The sequence below is a fragment of the Pleurodeles waltl genome, chromosome 9 (assembly GCF_031143425.1).
Source record: "Pleurodeles waltl isolate 20211129_DDA chromosome 9, aPleWal1.hap1.20221129, whole genome shotgun sequence".
NCBI lineage: Eukaryota > Metazoa > Chordata > Amphibia > Caudata > Salamandridae > Pleurodeles > Pleurodeles waltl.
The window spans coordinates 335,596,336-335,612,227 of NC_090448.1; the positions used below are offsets into that span (position 1 = coordinate 335,596,336).

Here is a 15,892-nt window from a genome sequence, read left to right on the forward strand (position 1 = left end):
GGGTGTAATGAAGGAATACTCAAATTGTGGAGTCTTGGTGCTCATCTCTAGCATGCATAAACAAATAATCTAGACAGATACTTTAGTCTACTAGATGAAACTTTCCAGGTCAATCTCTAATTTTCTTTGACTATTTTACTTGAAAAAAAATCTTTGAACACTAAGCTTCAGCTTTATGCAATACAGAAAGCAAAGAAAGGTCAGAAAGGTACATCAACTAATATAAACAAAATTTGTCACTACATAATGAAGATCAGAAAGAGACGCAATGGGATCAAAGTGTTTGCCAGCAAAAGTCAGGAATAAAACATCAAACGTAAGAGATTAACAGGCAATAGCTTAACATGAAAAATAGCAAGCTGAATATTAATCTCGTGAAATACAGCACAGAACAAGAATACAAAGCAGACAAGCAAGCACAAGTGTTGCAGTTACAAGGCAACTTAAAGTGACTTGGAACTGTGAGGAACCGTATAATAAACAAAGAGGCAAATTTGGTTGTACCAGATATAAAGATCCAAAAACGTAATTCCGAATAGCTTCAATGTGTTTAGGCAACCTCTGAACCTTTACAGTGATTTCTTTAATCTAACATCTTGCGGAGATTCTGAATTCAATCTTCAACATGGGGGTGGGCAACCTGAAGGATTTCCACTAACTTAAAATCATACTTTTATCACAAGGCATAGTAGTGGGTGCAGTGCCAAAGGATGCGTGATACCAGAAGTGATGCCGGGGGAGCTTGCCCCACTAACTTAACTAAGCAGTGAGAACTCACTTCTATTGGACTGTGTGCAGAACTGAAGACTGAGGAGAATTGTCACCATGTCTCTTGGGGCACGTAATCTTCGAAGTGCAAGAAGAGGCGCATCTGGTAACCTTCAGCCAGTAGCACCTTCCAAGTCCAAAAACAGAAACCCGGATGAGAAAGAATTTAAAATGCTCCAGAGCAGCACATGGACCCGCAGAAAAAAGGCCAAGTAAGAATTAAACATCTCAGGGGCTCAGAGCACCTTGGGTTGCATCCAAAAATCTCAAATTATCCAAGTGAAGAACCAAGTCATTTAAAGGGTGCAGGGCCTGAAAGCAGATTAATCAATCTTGGCAGATTAATAAAAGCTGGTGTCAACCAGGTGCTACCCCAGATGGACAAAGAGTACACCAAGTACACACCCAAAGCTAATACTTCTCAAGAACCAAGGACATCTCTAAGGCAAAATTTAAAGGTAAGTAAGCCATGAAAAGCAACAGTGAGACTCATTGTCTGCTCCAGCTCCTGTGCTTCGGCCCCCATGCAGTCCTTCCTCCCCCTCAGCCTGTGTAAGGCAACGAGTGAGTGATGGGAGGCAGTGGGGGTGTCTGTGCTGAGAGGCCTGAAGAACAAGTTACTTACCTTCAGTAACACCATTTCTGATGGATACAGTAGCTACCTGTGGATTCCTCACCTAATGAATTTTCCCCATGCGCCAGCATCCGACGGAAATTTTCTTCTAGCTCTGCATGTCGACGATGACGTCACAATTGCCTGACTCCCACGCAACGCCGTCTGACGTCATCCAGTCAATAAGAGGTCCTCGTCGGCGTGCAGACATCAGTTACCACCATTTTTTACGTGCCTTTGAGGCGAACAGGTGAACATTGATACTATGTATTTGACATGAACACATCAATCAAAACTTATATCCCATCATTTAATTCAACCATAGAAAAGAATAACGAGAAGAAATATACATCCTACTGTATACAGTTCCACAATATAAAAAATATATATATATATATACACACACACACACACACACACAAATATATACACACATATATAAATAATTTCATCAGTATGTACTTAACAACATACAGATGCTCACCCAAGGAAATTTGGTAAGACCAGCCAAGCAATGGGGAGGCGGGTGGGACCGTGAGGAATCCACAGGTAGCTAGTGTATCCAAAGGTAAGTAACTTGTTCTTCTGATGGATACAACTACCTGTGGATTCCTCACCTAATTAAAAGAGTCCCAAAGCAGTACCGCACTCAGTGGTGGGTGCCTGAATGGTCAAACCAAGAAATCCTGCAGCACGGACAGTGCAAAATGGCCATCATTCCGGACTTCAGAATCCAAACAATAATGTTTAGCAAAGGGGTGGAGGGATGCCCAAGTTGCGGCCTTGCAGATCTCAGCCACAGAAACACCTCTAGCTTAGGCCGAAGAGGCCACCTTAGCCCTGGTGGAATGGGCTCTTCACCCAACAGGAGGTTCCTTCTTTGCTAAAGAATAACACAATTTGATGCAAAGAATGACCCACCTTGAAAGCGTTCTCTTGTGGACAGCCTTGCCTTTCCTCTTCCCCATGTAATCGACGAAGAGCTGATCCTCCTGTCTGAATTCTCTCGTCCTGACGACGAAGAAGCTCAATGCTCTTCTTGGAGCTAGTCGGTGTAGCCTCTCTTCCTCCTTTGATGGATGAAGTGGAGGATAGAAGGAGGAAAGTGTGATGGACTGTCCTAAATGAAAGGGTGTAACAACCTTCGGAAAGAAAGCCGACTTGGTCCTTAACACCACCTTGTCCCTATAAAAGGAAGTGTATGGGGTTCTACACTAAGAGCCTGGAGCTCACTCACCCTCCTAGCTGACGTAATGGCAACCAGGAAAAGTGTTTTTAAAACTAAAAATCTTAAGCAACATGAATGCATTGGTTCAAACGGTGAACCCATCAGAAATGCTAACACTAAGTTCAAATCCTACTGCGGCATAACAAATGGATTGGGCGGAAACTTGTTAGTGAGACCCTTAATGAACCTCAAAACTATTGGGGACTTAAACAAGGAGGGTTGGTCTGGTAAACATAGAAAGGCTGACAGCACGGACAAGTAATCTTTAACAGTCGCAACTGCACAACCCCTCTGCGCTAAGGACAGTGCAAATGACAAAATGTCCAATAAGTGGGCACATAAGGGATCAATTTGATTCTCTCCACACCAAACCACAAATTTAGCCCACCTGATTGCATAGATAGATTTGGTGGAGTGTCGCCTGGCCGATAATATAAGGTCGACCACTTCTGGTGGGAGAGAAAAAGTACTCAGATTGCCCTGTTCAATCTTCAGGCATGTAGGTGCAGGCTCTGGAGGTGGGGGTGTAGAACCTGCCACTGCGACTGCGAGAGGAGGTCTGCCCTGTGAGGGAGACAGAGCGGAGGGCACAGAGAGAGTAGAAGGTCTGAATACCACATCCTTCTTGGCCAATCCGGAGCTATTAAGATGACTTGGGATCGGTCTTGGCAAAATGTCCTCAGAACCCTAGGAATCAAAGGTATGGGGGGGAATGCGTAAAGTACCAGGACATCTAAAACGCGTCCTCCAACGCTCCTTGCACCCGATACTGGAGGCTGCAGAACTACAGGCAGTTTGCGTTCTCCCGAGTGGCAAACCGGTCTATCTGAGGAAACCCCCACATCTAAAAGATGTAAAGGACCAGGTCTGGATGAAGACGCCACTCGTGATCGGTCGAGAGGTGCAGACAGACTGTCCGCATGTACATTCAAAACTCCGGCCAGATGGTTTGCTACCAAGCAAATCCGATGGTCCTGTGCCCATGACCAGAGTCACAGAGCTTCTCTGCAGAGAAGGTACGACCCCACTCCTCCCTGTCTGTTTATATACCACATTGCGGTAGTGTTGTCCGTCAGGACCTGAACAGACTGACCGCAAAGGGAAGGGAGGAAGGCCTTGAGAGCCAGACGTATCGCCCGCAATTCCAACAGATTGATGTGAAACTTCTGTTCCACTGAAGACCAATGACCTTTGACCTCCATATCTCCCAGATGAGCTCCCCACCCTAGAGTGGAAGCATCCATTATCACTGTGGCCACTGGAGGTGGCAGCGATAACGGCCTTCCTTGAGAAAGGTTGCCGACCACAGCCCACCATTGAAGATCCGCTGCAGCGTCTCTGGAGATCCTTATCGATTCCTCGAGATCCCCTTTGTTTTCAAACCACTGCCTGCGGAGGCACCACTGACGAGCCCTCATGTGCCAGCGTGCACGAGTGACCAACAGAATGCAAGAAGTGAACAGAACGAGCAGACAAAGGACCTGGAGGACTGGAACGACCACTCCATTCTGGAACATTGGAATCAAAGCCTGAATGCCCTGAATCCACTGCGGCGGAGGAAAGGCCTGATTCAATGTTGTGTCTTGTACTGCCCCTATGAACAGGATGCATTGAGAGGGCTCCAGGTGATATTTGGGCACGTTTACTGAAAAGCCCAGATCGAACAACAACTGGGTTGTTGACTGCAGGTGACGCAGCAGGAGCTCCGGAGACTTGGCTGTGATTAACCAATTGTCCAGGTAAGGGAATACTGCTATTCCCCTCCTTCTGAGCTCTGCTGCAACCACCACCATCACCTTTGTGAATACTCGAGGTGCTGAAGTAAGACCAAACGGAAGGACCGCAAACTGATAGTGTTGCGATCCCACCACAAACCGGAGATACTTCCTGTGCGACTTGAGAATCGGGATATGAAAGTAAGCATCCTGCAAGTCGACAGACACCATCCAATCCCCTTCGTTCAATGCCAAAAGCACCTGTGCTAGGGTCAACATTTCGAACTTTTCCTGCTTGAGGAACCAATTCAAAATCCTCAGGGCCAGGATTGGCCTCAACCGAACATCCAGTTTGGGGATCAGGAAATATCTTGAATAACAGCCCTGACCCCTCTCCTGCTCTGGAACCAACTCTACTGCACCTTTCGACAAAAGGACTAGAACCTCCTGTTGTAATAAAAGGAGATGGTTTTCCGAACAGAAGGATGGGCAGGGAGGGACTAGAGGGGGAAACTCCCGAAAGGGAAGAGTATAGCCTTTCCCCACAATATCGGTGACCCAGGAGTCCGATGTTATTGACTCCCACATGTGGAGAAACTGAGACAATCTCCCCCCCCCCTCACAGGAGATGCATGCGAAGGGATTGATGGAGGACTAAGGCTGCTTTCCCTGCTGCACCCCTCCGGAGAAAGAGGGAGAGGCAGAGTGCTGATTGGTGGCCCCTTTGGTACAAACCCTACCCCTTCCCCTATATGATCTTTAGGGGTGAGTAGAGGCAGCCTGCTGGCCTATCTGCTGAAATCTCCCTCGAAAGGAAGAGGCACACCCAAACCCCCTGAACCTCCTGAATGCTTGTAAAGGAGTTGAGACGGAGGCCTGCAAGCCTAATGACTTTGTCGTGGCCCTACTCTCCTTGAACCACTCCAAGGCAGAGTCAGCCTTTGTCTCAAAGAGTTTATCCCTATCAAAGGGTAAGTCAAGTAGGGTTGACTGCACATTGGGAGAGAATCCTGAAGATCGTAGCCAGGCATGCTTTCTTGTTGCTATGGACGTGCCCCTTGCCTTGGCCACGGAATCAGACGTGTCAAGTCCAGATTGGATAACCTGAGTTGCCGCTGCCTGAGCGTCCGTCAAAAGGTTCAGAACCTCCGGTGGCAATCCAGGATGTGTCGTCTTGGCCTCGTCCATCAGGGCATAGATGTACCTGCCCAAGATACAGGTTGCTTTCGTTGATTTCAGGGTCATGTTACATGAAGAGAATGCCTTTTTTGCAGATTGGTCCATTCTCTTGGATTCCAGTCCGAAGGAACCCCTGGACAAGATCCTGGAGCTGTGGAGGAGGAACATGAGGCCTGCACCATCAAGCTCTCCGGAGTTGGATGTTTTTACAAGAAAGCCGGATCTCCAGGAGCCACCCGATATCTCCTTGCAACAGACCTATTCACTGCTGTAGAAGTCACAGGATTCTTCCACACCTCCATTATCAGGTCTACGAGTGCCTCATTAAATGGAAGATGCTCCGCCACAGCTAAAGAAGGGTGCAACACTTCAGTTAGTTTTTATTTTAGCAGCTGGAAGAGGAAGGTCAAGAAAATCCGCCGCCTTCCTCACCACCGAATGGTTAGAAGCAGCCTCTTCGGAGTACTCCCCCGGAGATGCTAAGTCCCACTCCGGGGAAGTGTCCAACCCACTGGCAGTGTCCAAGCCCTGTAGGTCTCCCAGGGGCTCTGCAATCTCACCCTCTTCCAAGAGCTGCTTCTCGTATTCCTGCTCCTCAAGCAGCCTCAGACCCAATCTCCTGGAGCACAGCCTGGACTCAATTCTCAGTGTCGATAAGGCATCTGCTGACGCCGAAGACCTCGGTTGGCGTCGACCCTCTGATTCATCCGATGCTGGATCCATCAGCGCCGTAGGCTTCTTTAGCGTTGATTGAGGTTGTTGTGAACTCATCGGCGCCGGGGCAGCAGACGTCGTCGGCGTCAAAGGCCTTCTAGGTGACGCTATCGGTACCAGCGCCGAACCAGCACCTCCCGTGGGAAGGAAAGGCATGAAGTGTGTCGTTCTGTACGGAGCCTGAACACCTATGTCATATGCCAAATGACCTGAAGGTTCAGACAGGCCACCTCCCGGAGCCATGCTGGCAAAAAAAAGTTAACCATCGCATTTAGAAATGCGGTAGGATCTGTACCTGGCGCCGGGAACGCCGGATAACCCTGTGGAGTCGGCGCATGAGGTGACACCGGCGTCAGTTCGGGCATCTCCGTCTGCGCCAGTGAAACTGCCGGATCCTGATGAGGATCGACCTCAAAGACAGATAGAGGAGATGTAGGAGAAATAGGAGTCGTCTGAGGCGGAGGTGTTACCGACGGACTAACCTCCCATGTCTTACGGCGTCGAGCTGATGGCGACCTCGAGCGGGATCGGTCCTTACTCGATCGACGTCGTGATCCGGCGCCAGGAGTCTCAATGACATATGTGCGACTTTGAAGGTTTAGAGGAAGACCTACGATGGTGATGTCTCTCCTCCTTTGATTTTGCCAAGAATAATTTGGCCTCCCGTTCCCTGAGTGCTTTCGGATTCATACGCTGGCATGAACTGCACGTCTTGACTTCATGGTCAGAACTCAAACACCACAAGCAATTTTCGTGTGGGTCTGTCACCGACATTCGGCCCCCGCACTCCCTACAGGGTTTAAAACCCGATTTACGTGGCTGAGACATAGTAACACTCGAAGTGAAATAGTAGCTACCTGGAGCCTCGAAGAAATAACCGTTACTCGAAGGCACGGAAAAAAGGGAACTGAGGTCTGCACGCCGACGAGGACCTCTTATTGCCTGGATGACGTCAGATGGCGTCGCGTGGGAGTGGGCAATTGTGACGTCATGGTTGGCGTGCAGAGCTAGAAGAAAATTTCCGTTGGATGCTGGCGCATGGGGAAAATTCATTAGGTGAGGAATCCACAGGTAGTTGTATCCATCAGAAAGCGGGGTTAAACAGCTTAGTAGCCGTGGGTTCTGTCGTAGGGGCAGAAGCAGCCAGTAGTTGGCCGGTGCAGCTTGCTTCTGCTGCAGACCTGCCCCCCTCTCCCGGTAATCCACGGTCTGTGCACCAATCGAACCAATACTTGTCTGGTTACTTGAATCCACTTCACTCTGCTTCTAAGGGACCTCAGCCAACTTTTACTTCTCCGAATGGACCCCTCAGGTCCTCTGGCTTAGAGTGCACGTGCCCCCCTAGATCTGTGCAAGGAGTAAGGCAGCTCCCGGATGACCACTTGGAACTGTTGCCCTGCAGGGACTCTAAGAGCCCTTAGTATACATCCACTTCCCCTGACGGATCTCACAGGTCACCCGGATGAACGCACTTGTGTCCCCCTTAGAAAGGTGCAACGGGTGAGGTGGCACTCTATAGCCCTGTTTCTTAGTAAAGCAGTGGCAGCAGAACTTGGCACGAAGCTGCAATTCGGACAACAAAATTGTGGTGTGTTCAGCGCAATTAGAACTGCTCAATCCTGATTTTTATCCCTAAACTTGTTTCTTGCTAACAAGATCAACAGATATAATGTGGCACGGCAGTATAAGGGCGACACAGGTAACTAGGAGGCGCAAGTAGAAATGTTCAATTTCATCTAACCTGCCTCAAAAAAAAAAAAAAAAAAAAAAGAAATCTATATTAATAAAAACACTTCCATAATGGAGTCCCCGACGATTGTCCTGCCGCCTAGTACTCTGAAACAGGTTGTGGGGTCTCAACTCCCCCCCCCCCCCCCCCCACCCCCCCCCCCCCCCACCCCCCCCCCCAAAAGCAATGGGGGTACCACATGGAATAAATATGCCTTTTTAAAAACCCAACAGATGTGTTGCTCCTACAAAACAGACATTCATGGTTTAAAAATGCCCTTACAACCCCAAATGTCTAGCATGTTCAGCACTTGGTCAGTAGAGAAGCAAGACTGTGCAGCCTCAAAGCAGAATGCTCCTTTTCAATGGGAGACCTGAGGGAAAAGTAGTGTAGAAAATAAGGAAGCAGGGGCTAAGCCCTATCTATTCAGAAACAACAGTCAAAGAGGCCTACCCTCTCTATAATGCTGAATTGGAGAACCCCATTGGCACTACAGATGTCAAAGAAACTGAGTCCTTTAAATGAGGCAGACTATGCAGATTAATGTGGAAGTGCACCAACTGCCTCCTGAAAATGAGCTAAATTCATTTTTGAATAAGACTGACAGTTGCAAAACCAGGCTAGAGGATACACCCTGGCTCCCAGCCCAGTCAACAGCCCAAAATATAGGGGCTCAAGCCTGGTTAGTGAGTCGATCTCCTTCCTCAGACTTAATAGTTGACAAACCTTTTCCATCGTCACAAACCTAGAACATGGCTTTGAGGGATCAAAGGTGGTCTTTGTCCGATTTGCAACTGTTAGCTAGTCCTGTCATCTCCCTCCATAGCTGTAACTCTGATCTTCTCCACGTCGCTGAAGGAGGGTGAGACCATTAATATCTGGGACATTCTGCTCAGCGCATTAGAGTCTGCAGTAACTTCCTTAATATACTGTAGGAAGCTGGCCTGCTGCGTGGAGTACCTAAGGTGTTAACACCTTATACCAGGTGCAGGTATCCCCTATTAGTGAGGTTTAGTCAGTTTCGAGGAAGCCAGGCTCTCTAGAAGTAGCTGAGGATGAGCAGCCAAGACTTATCTGGGAGAAATGCAAAGCTTATGCTAAACCACTGTAGTCACACAGCACTTACACACATGATAGAACCACACAGTGTTTAAAAAATAATGGTACTTTATTTTAGTGACACAAATACTAAAATACTATATAGGCAATACCCTAACTGGAGGTAAGCAAAACACACTATTATATGCACCTTAGTTGTCAGGAAGAGCATAGAAAGTAAGAGAAAACTGTGTGGTAACAAACGATGGTGACCCTAGGGGGAGCCCAAACCATACACTAACAAAAAATGGAATGCAAGTGGTGGACCCCCACCCAGATAGATGGAATCTGTAGAGAGGAGCTGGAGGAACCAGGAACCCCAAGAGGTAAGTACCAGAGTGTCCTCCAGCGACCAGGAGAGAAGAGCTAAGTACCTGTTTTTTCCCAAACCCACAGAGAAACTTTGGGAAAGGACTGTGGAAGACCCAAGCAAGACTGCAACAAACAGAAGATGGATCCACACAGAAGAGGACCTGCAAATAAAGGGGACCTTGTCCAGTTCCAGTTGGAGTGTCAGGCTGGGGCTTGAGCCACTACCCACCCTTCCGGAGATGCCGGACAAGGTCGACAGTGAAGACCAGGAGTCAGCTACACAGCACAGGAGCAGAGGAAGAGTTATAGAAGAGATGCAGTCAATGTCCCACGTTGGTAGAAGAGTGCAGTACGCCGCCTTGGCAAAGGCAAAAGTCGCAGAAGAGAAGACACAGAGCTTCTGGGGACCCAAGGAGGGGAGTCCCAGGCATCCCCCAGCAGTCAGGAGAGCAAGAAGTTGTGGATGCAGCCCCCCCAGGCAACTCAAAGGCAGCAGGCACAGGAGTCGGGTGGCATAATACATGCTGCAGCCCATGAGGAACCCCTGGTGCCCCAATGCCCTGGGTGTCTAGGTACCATATACTAGGGACTTACATGGTGGCACCAGTATGCCAATTGTGGGGTGTGTGATGTTCCAAAACAACCAAATTTAGAGGGAGAGAGCACAATCTCTGGGATCCTAGTTAGCAGAATCCCAGTGAACAGTCAAAACACACTGACAGCAGGCAAAAAGTGGGGGTAACCATGCCAAAAAGAGGGTACTTTCCTAGACATACCATTCAAGCAAACTAGATTTACTGGTGGACCTCCTTAACACTATGGCTATTTATGTAACAGCAATCAATACAACACAAGTTGATGCTGCCCAATCAACTCTAACTTGTTAATGCAATATGATCCTGGACAAATTGATAAGCTTTCCAGCTGTTCGGAACACTTTGCTTCTTGAGTTAAAAGCTCATTTAAAATGTGACTTCAGCTGTTCAAAATGTTTTCACATGCAATAATTTAGTAACTGAAGTTCTTGCTATTGGCACTTCTAGCTCTCAGGAGGTTGCAGTGCAACAAACTACTGCTCTTGGGCAGGAGCAAGAAGTAGGGAATGAGGATAGCACCAAATCATCCAATCAGGTTCACCGGAATCTCTCTCTGGATAATGCACTCTAAACTCAGGTTGCAATAAGTGACTAGGTTACCAGCAATCCGAAGCCGTCGAAAAGACAACATTAAGAAGCTTAGGAAATCCCACTACAAGCCAACGATTAAAACCTCTACAGAGAGGCAGTTGGAACAAGTTTACTCTATTTTTAATTAGTCAACTAAACCACACGTAGGCGAAAGCGGCTCTGGTAAAGGTGAATGAGTGAAAGGTGGAGTTAATGGTGGTACAGAAGTAATTGACGCTCCCTCGAAAACCCCACCTAAAAATATGACAAAATTAAAGCCTACAGGAAGACCTAACTCTTTGGCTAGCCTAAGCTTGATCAGCCAAGCTTGCCATAGAGGAACAAGCGTAGTTTCTGGTAATCAGGAAAATAAATTGGCAAAAAGTGAAGCTCCAGTCCCACTAGAACAAACAACAATTATTGCGGGGGCAGCAGGGGCCACCCAGACAGTGCAACTAGCCCCACTAGAGCAACCAACAATCACTGAAGGGGTAGCTGGGGCCACAAAACTAAGCACAAACTTAAGTTCAAATACAAACATATCTAGTACTCTGTTATATTGTAAGAAAAGGCAAGTAGCTAGTCAGCTACCACCTTACCCAGACTTAGGTCCCTTTGTGATCACCAACTATGATGTCAGATCCTCTTTGGAAGCTAACACATATCAACACCATATTGAAGGCAGTTCTTTGCAAGTCAACAGAGATCAACATCATATTGAAGGCAGTTCGCACCTTGCAAAGCACACAACCTTGGAGCCGACCCACAATTATAATGACAACAAATCGTGCAGACTCACTTTTATTCCAAGGTATAAATAGAGCTGTCGACAAAATATAATTAATCGAGGTTCAATGACATGTATGGTGCAAGAAATTCCCTCAGTAAGGCACATCAAATCATCTGACATTATCTCTGTCACCTTATAAGCTCCCAATACATAGATGGAAATGGAGCTATAACTATTACATTAGCAACTGAGATTCTTGTGGAGCAGGTGTGGGCAGAGAGGCAGGAATTTGCAAAATGGGGAATTGAGATTGAGAGACACCTCCCCACAATTTCTGTGGCCCTCAAAATCTAGGATTTATAGCACCTCTCAAGGTCATGCAGAACAAGCTTAAAAAAAAAAATACAACAGGGGGCTAACAAGCAGCGTAAATGAAAGGCAGAATTTGGTTCTAAGACTGGTTTGGAGTCTCTCGATCTCAAAGTTAAGAGTTTAGGGCCCTGCATCACATTATGATGATGAAGTAGATGGGATCAACAACTCACCTCAAAGCTCTGCTGCACATTGAGCTTGGCTTCCAGGTGTCCTGCAATCAGACTCTCACTGGAAGTGGTGTCAGAGTGATAGTTCTATGGTCAGTTGCACAATGAAAAACCCTCAATATTTGCAGGGGATACAGAGGGGCTCCTCTGGGAAGTGTAAAGAATATCACTTTATTGTTACATAAGTTAATTTCATCTGTTGATCTTTCAAGAAAACTGGGCCACAGATTTTTCCTCATAACTAGAAATAGCAAGTATAAGTGAAGACTCATACATCCGGCAGACCAGCGGGGGCCTCGCCATCCATGTTGCGGCCCACCTTAAGGTAAGAGGAGATCAATATAGATAACCCTAATCTGCAAGCATTAAGACTCTTAGGCTTTAAGATGCCCAGTGCCCTACCTCTTCTGATCATAAATGTCTGTATCCACCCATCTGTTTAAAAAAAAAAAAAGAAAAAAAAAGCAAGAAACAATGAACATATTTCTGGCTTTCATCTTTGCTTAGACCTTTCTAAATCCCACTCCACTAAAAATAGTGATAAGAGATTTCAATATGATTTTAATGCAGGCCATAGTAAAGGATCAAATTCAGGATTTATTTGATCAGACTTGACGAATTTCCTTATCTCACTCATCTATGCAGAGAAAGGACAACAAGGAGCAACAATTTTTAACTGAAGTAGAGCATCTAGGGTTAAGAGCTACTAATGGTCGCATTAGCCCAGATATTCCAGCCCAACCCACCTTCCATTCAGTCACCTCTAGCTCAATCCTTGAGTATATCTTTGTATCTCTAGCCCTATTTCAATTAGTCAAATATTATCAAGAAGGGTCTCGATTGGAAAGCGATCATCAACCACAGAACATTCTGCTACATGTTGCGGGTCTTATTCATGAACAAGTCCAACCAGAGATCAGTTTAATCTCCACGACAAATTACAGAAGATTACATTGGACAACATGCTCTATCCAAGCACTGCAAGTAAGAACAAGGTATATATGGGAACAAGTTAGTGAAGAGGCTAGTGACCCGCTGGACCAATGGGTAGAGTTAGCAATGAGTCTGTTGTAGGATCAAGCTCTGCCTCATGCAGCCTCTAGAGCTTTGGGTGCGGTAGGAGCCCGACCTGGCAAGGCTGTGGCTCTAGTAATTACTGCAAAGACGACACTGAATCAAGCTCTATGATTACTGAGGAAGGGTTCTAATGAGCCCAGATGGGCTATGACTCTCACTAAAGCTGAGGTCGCTCTATAAAAACGCTACATGGGAGTCAGTAAAGGCTGAGAAGAACTTGTACTGGTGCAAACGTCTGGCAACGTTTAGGAAAAACTACACCAGAGGATTTTGGCGCTTGGTGAACCATTCTACATGTGTTCAGATGCCTGCCATCACTTTGAATATTTCAGAAGCCATCTGGACCACATACCTCCAAGGCATGTATGGGGGCCAGACAAGGCTGCAAGGGTTTCAAGAAGAATCTATACGTGTGGAGAAAACTAGCACTGTAAGAGCACTAATCATGGGAGACATGGATAAAATTATTAGTAGTCATAGGGGTGGCACTGCTGGTCGCAATGGAATCCTGTAAGCAATTTACAAACAGGACCCCTCAATTTTGGGGTAAACACTTGGCCAGTTTTTGTAATCGTGTCTTATTAAGTTAATTACGGATAGCTGGCATGGCTCGATATTGGCCCCAATTCATAAAGCAGTGAAGCCGACGTCCCCTGCAGATTATAGGCTGATTGCTCTAATGGATGGGAAGGCAAAATACTTTGCAAAACGCCTGCTTGCTGATCTGATAGACTAGGCTGAAGCTGGTTGTTTAGTGCAAGTTAATCAGATTGGACGTATTAAGAAAATAGGTACTACTATAAACATCTCCATACTAGCTTTGCTAACGGAACAAGCCAGATGTCTATCATCCCACCTACAGTGTCTCACTGCTATATGCAGATGACATTGTACTGATTAACTACACTAAGGTTGGACCACAACGGCATTTCCGATATGGCTCAGTATGCGGCTCAACATGATCTGAGGGTTTATATGTCTAAAACAAAAAGAATGTTAGTAACTACAAGAAGCCCTCCACTTACTTGGATGGCTCAGTGCTGGAGTCTGTGCTAGAATACAAATACTTGGGTGTTATCTTTGAAACAAATGGATCCTATGTCAAACAATGTAGTGCTATGCAAAGGAGAAATAACACTCTAAACTACATTTCTGCTGCTTTAGAAACGCTCTAAAAGGATTGTCTTCTCAACCTCTTCTGACAGTTATGATGGCAAAACACGTCCCTTCGCTTCTATATTAAACTAAGACACTACGAGGTGAAGCAGATAAAACAATTGATGAAGCTACAATAAGGACATATCTTCGTGTGTTTAATATTTCACAGAGCGCCTATCCTACGCAAATCCGCCTGGAATTTGGCATCAGGAGACAGAAAGTGACTAGCTTAGGAGCATTCCTGAAATTTTGTTATAAACTAAAAAATTATCTTAGACTAAACCTGAGTAATATTGTGTGGAAAGCCATAAATGATCCAGGCAATATTGAATCCCACAAATACTTTACTCTGGCTCTTCCCAGTTTTAGGGCAGAGAAGCTATGGTCCCTAACTGTTGTCCCACTGGCCTTCAAAAGGGTTATTAACTCTTTAGGGAAAAATGTCTCCCTATTCGAGGACAGAGCTGCTCTGTCTAAAAGGTCCCAATCTTGGATGGAAATAGGCTCATATGACCTCCTGCAGTCGCAGTCATATTTAGGGGAACTGTTTGGCCTGAAATCCAAGCTTAAGTATTAGCACTAATGATGGGTGGCTTTCAAACCTGAATTAATTCCCTGATCTGGAGGCGATGTGCTACTAAGATCATATGTCGGCTCTGCAAATATCACAAGGAGGACATGTGTCATATTGTATGTACCTGCCCCGTCCCCATGCTGGAGTAGATAAGCCTATTAAAGCCACACTTCATTGACAATAGCATACGTTCAAGTCGTCTGGCGGTAATAGCTTGCTTACAGGGAAAATACGTCATGTTTACTGGGAAGTTTCTTAAGTTCATGCAAATTGTGGAGTTCAAGCCAGCTAAGAGTGATCAATAAAGGATGTCTGACTTTGCAATATCTGGTTATAAGTTAGGTTAGCCTAACACAGTATTAAGCTCTGGCACGAAACTGGACAATGGAAAAGGGAGTAACCACTCCTCTGTCCATTACCACCCCCGGGGTGGTGCTCAGAGCTCCTCCAGAACATCCCAGGGTTCTGCTATTTTGTTTTAATGGTTGGCAGGGAACTCTGGGAGCATCTGAGTGGCCGGACCAGGCAGGTGACGTTGGAGCCCCCTCCTGATAGGTGCTTACCTGGCTAGGAGACAAATCCCCCTTTTCAGGGCTATTTAGGGTCTCTCTTTTGGGTGAGTCCTCTGATTCGGCTTGCAAGATTCCAGCAGGATTCCTCTGCAACATCCACTTCGATTTCTGGCCACTGGAACTGCAACTGGACCCTTTAGGAGCCGACAATGCTGCAAACAACAAAGAAGACTCTTCTGCAACTTTGTTTCCACGCCTTCTGCCAGCTTTGCAACATTTCCCCGGCCATGCATCCTCAGAAGACAGCAACTCTTCAGCCTGCACAAGAAGAAGGAATCTCCCTTGGAGTGAAGGAGTCACTCCCCTGATATCCCAGACACCTACAGCAAGCAACAGCCGGCTGTGTGGATCTCCCCTCATCTTGAGCTGCGTGGATCCTACATCACAGGTGGTGGTCTGGAGTAGTCCTCTTGGTCCTCTCTGCCAGCTGTCTAACTCTGGTGGAGGTAAGCCTTTGCCTTCCCACGCAGGACAGTACGCCCTGTGCACTGCATCTCTTGCAGCTGCGAAGGCTTGTTTGCATCTCCTCCAAGGGATCTTCAGGTGCCGTTTAGCTACAGTCCCCAGCACTCCTTCCTGCAAAGCACAGCCTTCTGCATGGTTCTCCGGTGGCGTGGGATCTTCTTTTGTAGTGCTATGTGGGCTTCTTTTGCAACTGTGTCCCCGTCCACTAGGACTCCTGTGGGTGCTGCCTCTGCTCCCGTGGACTCTGATGCT

General features: G+C 46.7%; 1 protein-coding gene across 1 annotated transcript in view; it reads right to left on the reverse strand.

Annotated features, from left to right (window-relative positions):
* The window catches only part of USP4 (ubiquitin specific peptidase 4), a 789,752-nt gene that overhangs the window by 112,540 nt on the left and 661,320 nt on the right, over window positions 1–15,892 (reverse strand). The window lies entirely within an intron of this gene.